The following is a 14,470-nucleotide window of genomic DNA, read 5'->3' on the forward strand; positions in this document are numbered from 1 at the left end:
TTAGATGGTCAGATAACTGATCACAGGTTAAATGTTGAGGGCAAGAGAATGACTGTTTATTGCAGTCGCCAGACAGAGAAGAGTGCCTGTCACGAAACAGATAAGAAAACTCTATGAACAAATGCATCTTCTCCAGCACTCAGCTATTACCAAGCCCAGCAGGAATTTGGACCTAGGCTTGGCTGACCCCAAAGCCCCTGATCCTCTTACTCTTGCCTCTCCCTGTCTCTGGAAAGCAGGATGCAGTATGTGAGTGGTCCTTCTAACGTGTTGTCCAGCTGCCATTCCTCATATCACAAAGTACAAAATCTATAACCCATTCCCCTTCTCACTACAATATTGGTAACCCAATTTGTCACTCTACCAGAACTACAGAAGGAAGGGAGGGCTTAAAAGAAGTCATCCCCCAAAAGAAATTTCTATTATCTCAGGTATATTTGGAGCGAACTGGAGACTAGAAAGGCAGGTAGTTTCTCGTACATCTATAGATAAGAGTGACCCTGGTAAACCATTTCCTGAAAACAATTTTTTGGTGCTGATCTGAAAGTGAGTGGTTCTGTTTGGTCTCGTGTTGGTTTGTGGGTAGTTGGTTTAGGATGGGATGAACCATTTTTTCTTTTAAATTTTTATTTATTTATTTTGGTTTCTCTGGGTCTTAGTTGCGGCATGTGGGATCTCCGTTGCAGCATTTAGGATCCTTAGTTGTGGCGGTATGAGGGATCTTTTTTTTATTTGCAGCACGTGGGTTTCTTAGTCACAGCATGCGGACTCTTAGTTGTGGCAAGAATGGGGGATCTAGTTCCCTGACCAGGGATCGAAACTGGGACCCCTGAATTGGGAGCACGGAGTGTTACCCTCTGGACCACCAGGGAAGTCCGGGATGAACAATTTTATGGTTAAGGGGTTGTGGGTAAGATCACTGCCTTCACCCCTCCTCAGGCTTGTCAGACCGGCTTGTTGGAAAGGATGAGCCTGTCAGTTGCAGGCAGCAATTTTCAGGCTATATGGACTGTAGAAGGGATTTGAGTTAATCCATTATTTCCCAAACTTGACCTCCCTCTGACCAACTTCTATCTGGCTAACCGTCTAATTTCCCTGGGGGGTTTCCTTTTATAACAAAACAACTTTGTTTTGATTTAGCCTAGGACTAGGCTTAGGTTTTAGGGAGGAAACGCCTTTAAACAATTTGCATTTGAAATGAGGAAGTGAAAAAAAAAAAAAAATGACGAGGCAAAGCCAGCTGTTTCCTACAAACCCTTGATAACGGTGCAGCGGTTCATTGTCCTTCTGCCCCAGTGGAAACTGGCTTCCGCCCTTGCCTTGTCTGCTGCTTTTCCAGCCTCCCTCACCTGTCCAGACAGCTGTAACCTCCCCACTTGTCATCACCCCCGCAAGGTAAGATTCTGAGATACGTGTGTGAGCTCTGGGACAACTCGGTCTTTACTCAGTTTTGAGCAAAGCTACACTTTTCTTACAATGGCTGTGACAGGTGACACTTTACAAATACTGCCTCCTTTAATCCTCATAGCTCCCTATGAAGAAGACTGTATTATTATCCTCATTTCATAGAAGAGGGAAGCGAGACTTAAGCCGTGTGTCCAAGTCATTTTTCTGATTCCAAGGCCTGTTCTCTGAACCAGAGGGTTTCAAAATGTCTTCCCATCAGCAGAGTGCTGGTTAGGAACAGAGATTTCCAGGCAGCCAGCTCAGAGATCCTGACTGAGTAAACGTGGAGTGAAGCCCGGCAATCTGTTCTAACGTCTCTGATGGAGGCAGGATTTAAATCTTTCCAGTGATGTTCTCCGCCTTTACATGGCCTGCTTGGTACAGCCCCTTCACACTTCTCAGTGCTGATTGATCACTCCCGCCGGGTTCTCAGAGCACTCTGCTCTCACGGCTAGTATATGTTAGCTTACTAACAGACAAGGCCACGGTGTGTTAAAATTAGCTGGTTTTAGTTCTGTCTTCCTGACTAGTTGGGAGCTACTTGATGCCGAGGATACTGTTTCTTTTTGACTTCCTCTTCCTGAATTGCTTCTTCCACTGATCTTTACATAGCTGGGTTCTCTTTATTATTGGGGCTTCAACTTAAAAGTTTCCTCCTCAGAGAACCTTTTATAATGACCTTAAGAATTAATTCAGCTCATGCAGCTCAATATTAAAATAACAAACAACCCAATCCAAAAATGGGCAGAAGACCTAAATAGACATTTCTTCAAAGAAGATATACAGATTGCCAACAAACACATGAAAGGATGCTCAACATCACTAATCATTAGAGAAATGCAAATCAAAAGTACAATGAGGTATCACCTCACACCAGTCAGAATGGCCGTCATCAAAACATCTAGAAACAATAAATGCTGGAGGGGATGTGGAGAAAAGGGAACCCTCTTGCACTGTTGGTGGGAATGTAAATTGATACAGCCACTATGGAGAACAGTATGGAGGTTCCTTAAGAAACTAAAAATAGAACTACCATACGACCCAGCAATCCCACTACTGGGCATATACCCTGAGAAAACCATAATTCAAAAAGAGTCATGTACCAAAATGTTCATTGCAGCTCTATTTACAATAGCCAGTTCATGGAAGCAACCTAAGTGTCCATCAACAGATGAATGGATAAAGAAGCTGTGGCACATATATACAATGGAATATTACTCGGCCATAAAAAGAAACGAAATTGAGTTATTTGTAATGAGGTGGATGGACCTAGAGTCTGTCATACAGAGTGAAGTAAGTCAGAAAGAGAAAAACAAATACTGTATGGTAACACATATATGTGGGATCTAAAAAAAAAAAACGGTCATGAGGAACCTAGGGGCAGGACGGGAATAAAGATGCAGATGTGGAGAATGGACTTGACGACTCAGGGAGCGGGAAGGGTAAGCTGGGACAAAGTGAGAGAGCGGCATGGAAATATATACACTATCAAATGTAAAATAGATAGCTAGTGGGAAGCAGCCGCATAGCACTGAGAGATCAGCTTGGTGCTTTGTGACCACCTAGAGGGGTGGGATAGGGAGAGTGGGAGGGAGGGAGACGCAAGAGGGAAGAGATATGGGGATATATGTATATGTATACTTTGTTATATATATTTATACTTTGTTATATATATTTATACTTTGTTATAAAGCAGAAACTAACACACCATTGTAAAACAGTTATACTCCAATAAAGATGTTAAAAAAAGATTATATCTCAATAAAACTAGAAAGAATAAATTAAAAAATAAAATAGTTAAAAAAAGAATTCAGAACCCCACCACTCATTCACTGTCGTATCACCCTATTTTCATATAGCGTAGAGCACAGAGATTTGCATAGTAGGTGCTCAATTAGAACTAGATTATCCAAAGCCAGATTAAGTACATGTGTAGGACACCAGGAAAAGAGGTACCCTGTTTTATTTTTAAATAGAAATCGACATATAATTATATATTTTTTTCTTTCTTTTTTTTTTTTTTTTTGCGGTACGTGGGCCTCTCACTGTCGTGGTCTCTCCCGTTGCGGAGCACAGGCTCCGGACGCGCAGGCTCAGCGACCATGGCTCACAGGCCCAGCTGCTCCATGGCAAGTGGGATCTTACCGGACCGGGGCATGAACCCGTGTCCCCTGCATCGGCAGGCGAACTCTCAACCACTGCGCCACCAGGGAAGCCCTATAATTATATATTTAAACTGTAGAAGTCATGTGGAAAAAAAAAAAATTAGGATTTTCCTGGTCTCTCTTCCACTTACATTATGGCTTAAAATAAGCTCCATAACATGTGGGGTCTTTGAGTCTCTAAAGGTTTTAAACTAGCACTGGTATGTGTTTAACATCTTCGTTTTCCAAAACATTTTGAAAATAAATTGGGCAGGTATTATTATTCAGTCCCATGCTGAAGAGGTGGGAAAAAAAAAAAAAGGAAGAAAAAAAAAAGGAAGGAAAAAAAAGGGAAGAATAAGCACACAAAAGAGGATGTAGCATCAGATCTCACAGGTTAAAGGCTCAGTCCTACAAGAGTGCCCCTTCCTCCCCACTTCAGACAGCAGTCACCAAGTCCCGGTTGTCACCTATGCTTCTGATCTATAGATTGGAGGTTCCAATGACTCCCTCCTTGGGTTTGGTTTATTTGCTAGAGCCGCTCATTTTACTTACTAGATTGCTGGTTTATTATAAAAGGATGTAACTCAGGAACAGCCAGATGGAAGAGATACATAGGGCAAGGAATGGGGAAAGGGTACAGAGCTTCTCCAAGCACACTACTCTCCCCAAATCTTCATGTGTTCACCAACCTGGAAGCCCTCTGAACCCCATCCTGTTCGGTTTTTACAGTAGGCATAATTGATTAAATCATTGGCCAATGGTGACTGAATTCAATCTTCAGCCCCTCTCCCCTCCTGGGAGGTCTGGGGGTGAATCTGAAAGTTCCAATCCTCTAATCACAGAGTTGGTTCCCTTGGCAACCAGCCCCTATCCTTAGGTTAGGTCTAAAAGTCATCTCATTAACATAACAAAAGACGCCTTTGTCACTTATCGCTTAGGAAATTTGTGCCAGAAATGGGGACTAAGACCAAATATATATTTCTTATTATAAATCACAGTATCACACCTGTCAGCGAGGCCCCAAATGCAAGGGCATCAAGAGTACAGAAAATAAGAAAATATAGCTTATATAGTTTAGTCCTGTAAACTCCAAAAAATGACTGAAACATAGCTGCAGGCTTCTGGAAATCCTCACCTTCTAACTGGAAGAGAGCCTGAGAGAAGTGGGAACACCTTGTCTTTTTCCATTGTCTTAGACTTTGTAATTAAATTTTGACTTGACATTCTTCCCTAGACTTGGGGATGACAGACCAAATTTTCTTGCTCTGTCCAGTTTTAAAAGAAAGGATTCTTGTAAATGTGTCATACTTTACCAGTATTCTTAATAAACTTTGGCAAGGGTGTGGCTCAGAATGAAACTACTCTTTTCAGATGTAAATGCAGGCATAGGTCCTGTAAAATCTTTAAAGAAAAATGATGCGAGAAGAGAAAACATGTCTCTGTTATCTCTGAGGAGCTGTCCCTTTCCAGAACCTAACCTGGGCCAGTAAACTGTTCCAACTCATCCTGATTGAAAATAAGAATGAGCTGGAGGGGATAGAGGTGGAAATGGAGAAGTGAGAAACTTAAGGAGATTGTAAGGTTATTTAGGAATATATGGTCCAAAAAGGACATTTAGCAGAAATCAGAGGGACAGTTCTCTCTTCCAAAAGGGAAATAATCTTTTGCTCCTGTTGGCATATTTTCCTGAGTATCTCTTGGATGAATTTCTGCAATAGCAAAATAATCAGTTTATCAATATGTAGTGGGTTTAGTGCATTACTTAGAAATGTTGATAGCACAGACTCTTAGACTTGTAGAAATTTTAGGAGTTAGAAAATTAATCCTTCACCTATGCAGGAATTCTGAAAAATAGTTATATTGTTAATACAGCCAAGTTATTCCATCACTAGACACCTTGTGGTGTTAATTTAAATGGCTGGATAAGTACCTAGCCCTTTAATGATATGGTTTGATCCAAAAGATAAAACTGAAGATAAGTAGAGAAAAAAATGAACCAAGAAATGTGTCTAACAGAATCTCCCACCTGAAAATCAGGTCAGTAATCTTAATTTAAAATTAGTTCTCAAAGCCAACATTTCGATAAACCATAGAGAGACCATGCTTCTTTTCTTTTCTTTTTTTAAAATTTCTTTATTGCATTTATTTTATTTTATTTTTTGGCTGCGTTGGGTCTTTGTTGCTGCCCGCGGGCTTTCTCTAGTTGCGGCGAGCGGGGGCAACTCTTCGTTGCGGTGCGTGGGTTTCTCATTGCGGTGGCTTCTCTTTGTTTTGCAGCATGGGTCCTAGGCGCGCAGGCTTCAGTAGTTGTGCATGGGCTTAGTTGCTCCGTGGCATGTGGGATCTTCCCGGACCAGAGCTCGAACCCATGGCCCCTGCATTGGCAGGCGGATTCTTAACCACTGCGCCACCAGGGAAGCCCCCATGGTTATTTTCTGATGACAGCCTGGATTGTCAGGGTTCTAGACTGCTAGTTGTATATGCGGGATGATTTTGGGGCTGTAAGAAGGAAAAATGTGACTGACTTTAACACTGAATGTATTTTAATATATTACATATTAATATAATGAAAGACATACTTTATAACGATTCCAGGGTCAGATCATTTAGCAGCTGGTCCACCTCATCAAGGATCCTTTCTGTCTTCTTGTTCTGCCTTCTCCAGACACTGGCTTGATGTCTCCCAGCTGGAAGAAGGACAGAGAGAGCACTCCTTTCCTCATTTATCTTCTGAAGAGACGAGGAAAACTTTTCCAAAGGCCCTCCTCTCTTATCGCATTGGCAAGAATCGTGTGGCATGCTGGTTCCTAACCTCCTCAACCACAAAGGCAGTGGCTGCCATGGTTGGTTCAAACCCATCCTGATTTACACCCCTGGGACTAGGAGAAGCCCAGTCTCCCTTAAAGTTTATGGCCAGCCGAGTCCTTAAAATCTTTGGGTTTCTATTGACAAGGGTACAGGGAAAAATGAATTTAAGACAGACCATTGCATCAAGAAGGCAGTGTATTTGACAGTCAGTGGAGCACAGAGAAGGGTTTATATGATTCCACCCACCCCATTAAAGGAATCCTTATTATTCACAAGTTCTTTCAAATATTGAGATGAATGCTGTTTTTGTCATTTCACTTGGGCTTGGATATTTTTCCAGATAGAAGAAAATAAGCCTAATTTCTTTGTGTTGTGTCAACTGCCCAAGCAACAGGATTTAAATGTAGCTCTCATGTGACTCCTAACTCTTTTCCTAAAGTTCCTAAGCTAAATTCCCCCGTTCTGCTCAGCCATACCTTGTGGTTTCCAAATCTTTCACTATGTCTTCTCACTGTACATCCCTTATTTCTCCTCAATGAACTACAAGAAACTCAACTTTCAAGACCTAGCTCTGGAAAGCCTTTCCAAATTCCGCATGGTTGTCAGGCGCTCCACAGTCTGCAGTAGTCCTCTCACGCCTCCTCAATGCCAACATTTACTGAACTCTACATGCCAGTCATTATGCCAAAGGCTTTATCAAGAACCTCACTTAGGAATTCCCAGGCAGTCCAGTGTTTAGGGCTCCACGCTTCCATTGCAGACGACATGGGTTCAATCCCTGGTCAGGGAAGTAAGAGCCCGCATGCCATTGGCGTGGCCAAAAAAATAAAAAAAGAATCTCACATAATCTTCATAAGAACCCTATGGGACTGTTATAATTTTATCTCAGTTTCATAAGTAACAAAACTGAGGCACACAGAGATTAAGTAATTTACGAGGTCACACAGTATATAAATGGTGAGGCCAGGATTCAAAACCAGATGATTAGACTCCAGGGTCCTGGCTCATAAGCATTATATCCTACAGCCTCCTATGCTCTTATCGGCATCTCCAGAGTTCTTCTTGCCCAGTGCCTGGCACATAGTGAACACTTCACAAATGTTTGCTGACTGAATGAATGATTCATGATTTTTCTCTTCTATAGAATATCATTTATCAATTTCCTCCTGAAAATGTGATGCCCAGCATTGAAAACACTACTCCAAGTGGTTTTTGGCCAGGACAAAATAAATGGCACATGTGGGAAGCCAGATAATGTCTCCACCCCGTACCCCCCAAAATTGTCCCCAGAAACTGTGAAAATGTTACTCTAAATGGCAAGAGGAACTTTACAGACATAATTAAGGAGATTGAGAGGGGAGGATTATCCAGGTGGGCCCAATGTAATTACAGGGTCTTTATAAGAGGGAGGTAAGGAGGGTCAGAGTCAGAAAAGAACATGTGTTGAGAGAAACAGGTGTCACAGAGAGACCTGAAGATGCTATGCTGCCGGCCTTGAAAATGGAAGAAGGGCCACAAGCCGTGGAATGCAAGTGGTCTTTAGACACTGGAAAAGGCAAGGAAACTGATTCCCCCCTGGAACCTCTAGAAGGAATGCAGCCTTGATGACATCTTGATTTTGGACTTCTGACCTCTAGAACTGTAAGGAAATAAATTTGTGTTGTTTTAAGCCAATAAAGTATGATTTGCTGTAACAAAGCTTAGCAGCAGGAGGAAAATAATACAGCATAGATACTTTTCTTGATGTAGTTATGTTTCTATTAATAACAGCCTAGGAGTGTAGCCCTCTTGATATTAGGCACATTGAGTTTTCAGACTGCAGGCAGATTAATCTAAAAATATAGATTCTCTCTTTTCATTTTTTTTTTAAAGACTCTTAGTTGGCATCTGTCCCCCTCATGTTGCCCAGACCTCCTGTATTGTCACCACCATCCTAGTACCTTTTGTTTGCTCTCATTGATGCTGTGTTAGAAGTTTGTTTCCCAAGAGGCCCATTCACAAGAAATAACAAATTCCCCCACATCCTTGGGACTGTGTTCTCACCACAAAATCTAACATTATGTTACTCGTTTGGATGTAGTCAGAATTTTTTTTTAAAATCTAAATTTCTAAAACGTCTGTCTATGGAAGAGGAAAAGAAGAGTTATTTCAAGTTAAACCATAAAGCATCTCAACCTCTAAGTATTTTGAATCCTGATAATCAGTGATAACAGATTTCTGACTTCAAGTTAATAGATTCTTGCATTTAGGATATAAAATATTTATTATTTTATTTTGCCTGCCTATCTAAATTTGTATTTTATTACTAACGTATGCCTTGTTATTCCTCCTATGAATCAGAGATATCATCTGTCTTGCAGTCCTTTAATAATGACTTTAACTTGAGCAGTTGGTATATTTAATTCCCTAAACCATGCTTATTATTAAAGTGTGGGCCTTGGACAGGCAGCATCAGCAACTTCTGGGAGCCTGTTAGAAATAAAAATTCTCAGGCCACACTCTAGTCCTGCAGAATGAGAGACCCTGAGGCGGGGCCAAAAATCTGAGGCAATAATTAGGGCTTGGAACTGTTAGGTGATGGGGTCAGAGTGTGAGACCTCTACAGACCTCTTTGGAAAAGTCATTCATATCTCAGTGACTAAGAATCCTTGGGTAAGATTCTCTTCTGGCAAATTCTAAGTACATGCATGTCTTATTTTAAGCAAAGATAACACTAGAAAAGGAAAACCTTTTGGAAAAAAATAAACAAGGAAGATTATTTTCTGCATAAAGCAAATTACAAATATCATCTTTCCAAATGCTCCCAGGAAGTTGTTTCCTCTAGTTCCCACCACGCTGTTTATGTCCAACAGTTACAATACCCTGACAAATAGTGTTTGTCTACATGTCTGCTCATCTGCAATCATCATCAAGGTGGAAAATCTGTTCATTCACCACTGTTCTCTTTGAACTTAGCCAATGCTTGATGCATAGAATCTCAGTAAGTGTTTGTAGTCTTAATGCCTATTTCCCTCATATCATTTCTCAAGGCAGGAATTCCAATGTCTAGGATTCCGTATGTCTGATGCCTGGAATGCCATTGTGCTGGGTATATAGTAGTTTCTCAATAAACATATAAATGAATAAATCAATGAAATCATGATGTATATATCCAATTCCATTCCCCCTATTAACATGATCATTTCACATTGTGATGTACTATGAAGTTTTAGTAGAAATAAGTAGGCGTGGGTTGGTGCCAAAGGAATTTCTGTTGCACTAAGATTTTGATTGCCAAAACATTTGACATTGCACAAACTACTTCTGCAGAGATGAAGAAAAGCCAGCTAGCGAAAAGATAGATGATTTCAGAAATTAACCTGAATTTTGACCAGAATTCATTTTATTATATCTGAACCAAAACACACGTTATTGAAAAAAGACTAATTGTATTAAGTACTAACAGTAAAATATTAAGAAATGCTGATAACCGTATGGTTCCTAGAGCAATAGGAAGCAATTTTATATTAAATCTGTCACTGCGGGCTTCCCTGGTGGTGCAGTGGTTGAGAGTCCGCCTGCCGATGCAGGGGATACGGGTCGTGGCCCGGTCCGGGAAGATCCCACATGCCGCGGAGCGGCTGGGCCCGTGAGCCATGGCCGCTGAGCCTGCGCGTCCGGAGCCTGTGCTCTGCAACGGGAGAGGCCACAACAGTGAGAGGCCCATGTACCACAAAAAAACAAAACAAAACAAAACAAAAATAAATCTGTCACTGCAAGTTTGCCATACGATTTTTTTTCTAAGAATATTTCTCGTGAAGTAAGTGACATTCATGTCCAAACTTATATTCATGGTTGATTTTTATGAAAAGATCCCAGCCCTTGGTTTTCTACCTGGATATACAGAGAATCAAATCTACAGCAATTTTTTCTCCTGTTAACTGGTTTGGGGAGATAGAAGAGTAGATTATAATAGAATACTGAAGAAGAGTCTTTTCCCCCACAAAGACAAGCTGTTTTTTTGTTTTTTTGGGTATTTTTTGCTGTACACGGGCCTCTCACTGTTGTGGCCTCTCCCATTGCGGAGCACAGGCTCCGGACGTGCAGGCTCAGCGGCCATGCCTCACGGGCCCAGCCGCTCCGCGGCATGTGGGATCTTCCCAGACCGGGGCATGAAACCGTGTCCCCTGCATTGGCAGGCGGACTCTCAACCTCTGCGCCACCAGGGAAGCCCTACAAGCTGATTTTAAATTTGTTTAACCACTAAGCAAATTTAAACACCATTCTTTATTGTTGTTTTTATCTGATCCTTTGATATGCTAATATGTATTGCTTGTGGCTTGGAGGAGGGTTAGAACTCAATCTTATTTGCCTCAGATCTTGTATTCTTTTGTTTTTTTTTTTAAATTTTATTTATTTTTGGCTGCGTTGGGTCTTCGTTGCTGCGCGGGCTTTCTCTAGTTGCGGCAAGAGGGGGCTACTCTTCCTTGCGTGCGGTGGCTTATTGTTGCTGTGGCTTCTCTTGTTGCGGAGCATGGGCTCTAGGAGCGCAGTCTTCAGTAGTTGCAGCACTCGGGCTCTAGAGCACAAGTTCAGTAGTTGTGGTGCAAGGGCTTAGTTGCTTCAGGGCATGTGGGATCTTCTCGGACCAGGGCTCGAACCCACGTCCCCTGCATTAGCAGATGGATTCTTAACCACTGCGCCACCAGGGAAGTCCTGAATCTTGTATGCTTGGAACTCAGATTAGCATCTTCCAACAACACAGTTTGGGAAAGGCTACTCAACTCCAAAAGCAAGTATTTAATTCATTGTGAAATAACATTTATAAAGGGAAGAAATAAAAAGACCCACAGAACACTGCATCAGACTCTGTTTTTACCTGTTAGGTCACTCTGGATGGATCTTTATGTTTAAGGACAGTAAGAAGAGCATCATTTCTACTAGGGAAAAAAATAGAAATGATAATGAAATGGAAATGTTGGTGTTTAGCTTGAAAATAAAAAAAAATTAAAGACATAAATGGATCACTATTTTATCAAAATCCAGAAACTTGGGGATTAAGTTATATCTGTGCACTTTAGTTTTTTTCTGTGTATGTCAGTCATTTGAGGGATTTCAGGACAAAAGCATTAGGTCCCTCTCTCTCTGCCAAATGAATGCATGTGCCAGGGATCAGGACCCACCCAGACCTAGGTTTGAATCTGGTTTTGTTCCTGTTTTTGTCCTCTTCATACTATCTCAGTAATATTTAACTCCCAGGTTTGCTATCATTAAATGTGATCATGAATGCCAAGTCCCTCCTTAGGGCTCAAGAAATGTTACTTTCTTTCTGCTTCACCTACCTCTCTCTCCTGTCTAGGGTTTGTATTCATTTGGGGCTGCCACACTCTGCCTTGTGTTATTAGGTGACTGTTAATAAGAATTTGTTTTAGGGCTTCCCCGGTGGCGCAGTGGTTAAGAATCTGCCTGCCAATGCAGGGGACACGGGTTCGAGCCCTGGTCCGGGAAGATCCCACATGCCGCAGACGAACTAAGCCCATGTGCCACAACTACTGAGCCTGCACTCTAAAGCCCGTGAGCCACAACTACTGAGCCCGTGTGCCACAACTATTGAAGCCCGCATGCCTAGAGCCCGTGCTCCACAACAAGAGAAGCCACAGCAGCAAGAAGCCCGCCCACCGCAACAGAGTAGCCCCTGCTCGCCGCAACTAGAGAAAGCCCGCGCCCAGTAACAAAGACCCAACTCAGCCAAAAATAAATAAATAAATTTATTTAAAAAAAAAAAAGAATTTTTTTTAAACCTCTTTATGTTTCCCCATGAATCCCTGCTATAAATATTCATCCCTCCTCTATCTCTAGAAGGTAACCATGCTTTGGTGTTCTGTTGTTCAGTGACTTTTCTGTTACAGGATAAAAAGACAAAAGTTACCAGATCCCTAAAAGATGACTGAAATATGTTTTCAAAAGCATAGACTGATGGAGGCAGAGAAGGTGGAGTCCACTATTGTTCTCTGTTTGGGTGGGGCTGGGAGTCAGGGTGTTCTAGAGAGAAAGGGAAGAGAGGCCTAAGCGGAGTTTGGAGAGATTTGCCTAATGTTGGGAAGTGAAAGAGCAAGTTGTGGGTCTCCAGGATATAATCACACAGAGAGCTGCTCTAGGTGGTGGGATGTCTGATGGGGTGGCCCTGGGTATCTAGGCTGGGGGGTGGTGTTGTTGAAATAAACACCATGTGAGAGGGTGAAATGGAGATGAAGGGCTCAACAAGATGACATTTGAAAGCTCTTTCAGGACACTGTTAATTATTAGAATATAAGCTCCAGGAGAGCAAGGATTTTTGCCTGTTTCCTCACCGGCAAACTGTATTCCTAGCACCTTCAACAGTGTTTGACATATAGCAAGCACTTAATCAATATGCATTTGATGACTGAATGTGGAGTGTTAATGACATGAAGGATAGAAGTTCAGGTAAGATGGGGGAAAAGAAGGAGAGGTCAAGGATGACAAGCATTATCAGTAATAATGAGTCAGTTAAGAGAAAAGGCTGGTTGGTGTGGAAGACTAAAACATTCAGTTTTCTATTTGTAGACTCTGCTTTTTGTAAAGTATTTTGCATACAGTGGGTGCTGATAAATACATGATGGACGGGATGTTCAGCAAGCAGTTGGGAGTACACGATTGAGAATTAAGCAAGTAGTCGGAGCTAGAAATGGAAGACTCCCCAGTCCCTCTGTGGAAGTGGTGAGTGGGTCCCAGAGAGATCTCAGATATAGAGTAAGTGTGGGGGGGGCAGGGGGGTGACAACTGCAAGGACATGCGCATTTCCTGAAGCAATGTACAAATGAACTTATGAATCATCTTGGAGTTAAGTACAATTTAGGGACAACTTCCAAGTATTTAGTATTGGATTTTTATTGCTTTCCAGCCTGTGGATTAGAATTTTATCTGAGAGAGTCTCAGTGGCAGGACTCTTGGTGTTAACGGACCCAGGAAGATTCAACGGTATTCAGCTTTTAAATCTATAGACAGTAAATGTTTTATCAGTTATACAAAACTTGGGGGATCCAACGTCTAGGATTTGGCTTGGTTAAAATGCATTAATTTATCTTGTAATAGGCACAGAAGCATACAATTAAATCCTGCCTACTCCCATCCCTCTCTCCAAGCAAAACCAAAATTATATGTGCTTCTTTTCAGTCCCTTAGGCAGGGATTCAGAAACCCACAGTTTTATGGAATAATACTAAAGTGATGGTGAAGATGAAATTTATCAGTATTTGCCACTTCTGAGGCACTGCAGACCGTTGCTTGGATGGTCAGTATATCACCATGTGTTAATAGACTTGTAATAATTAAGTCATGAGCAGGATTTGAAAAAACTGCTGCCAATCTGAACACACACACAAAATAAATTAAAAAGCTGACAAGAAGATACAGCAAAATGAAAACTGTAGTAAAACAGACTACTAGTTTAAATCACTGGGAAACAATCGTCAGTTTTAACCCTTCATTTACTTCTACTTCAGATGTTCATAAGTGGTTCCTGTATCTAGAGGTTTTCATTACTGATACTGGTCCTCTTTTATTCATAATGTCCTGTAGTGTAATAAACTATTCCTAGTGAGGAATAAAAATAAAGAATTGAAGTACTGGGTATGCATGCTTCCAGGAAGCCGCTGAGCATGTTTTCTTTGTGATGACCCTGATGCCATTATAGCTACTGCTTCTACTACTGTAATTACCTTAAAAATGGGATCTGCCCCCCCAAGTGAGTTCAGGTGTGAAAGAGAGCAGACTGACCTGGGAGGGATGATGGCTAGGGTTCTGATGAAAGGTTTCAGTAACTTACTTTCTGTATATCCCTGGAGAAAATGTTCTGGGTTTTTGGAAACTGGAAATGACTACAATTCCATTTCAGTTGACATTTTGATACCCATGCACAAAAGGCTAATTAAGCCTTCACAAGGTTCTCATTCAATTAACCATGGTTGTGTTTTCCCAAAATGTCCCACTGTAGCATGTAATTGATTTTCTCACATTCTTCATCTCTTGAATAGAAAGGCACTATGTCATGGGTGTGAAGAGTTTAATATG

At 41.5% G+C, this 14,470-nt stretch overlaps 1 protein-coding gene across 2 annotated transcripts in view; it reads left to right on the forward strand.

The window, feature by feature from the left end:
- Window positions 1–868: 868 nt before the first annotated feature.
- The window catches only part of ST3GAL6 (ST3 beta-galactoside alpha-2,3-sialyltransferase 6), a 103,619-nt gene continuing 90,017 nt past the window's right edge, over window positions 869–14,470 (forward strand). For both annotated transcript variants that reach the window (XR_003432154.1, XR_003432162.1), the window contains exon 1: window positions 869–1,395. The gene's annotated coding sequence lies outside the window, so the exon portion shown is untranslated. The remainder of the gene's footprint in view (window positions 1,396–14,470) is intronic.

This window comes from Aethalodelphis obliquidens, unplaced genomic scaffold (assembly GCF_003676395.1).
Source record: "Aethalodelphis obliquidens isolate GAN/ISIS:26980383/991018 unplaced genomic scaffold, ASM367639v1 scaffold1, whole genome shotgun sequence".
NCBI classification, from domain to species: domain Eukaryota; kingdom Metazoa; phylum Chordata; class Mammalia; order Artiodactyla; family Delphinidae; genus Aethalodelphis; species Aethalodelphis obliquidens.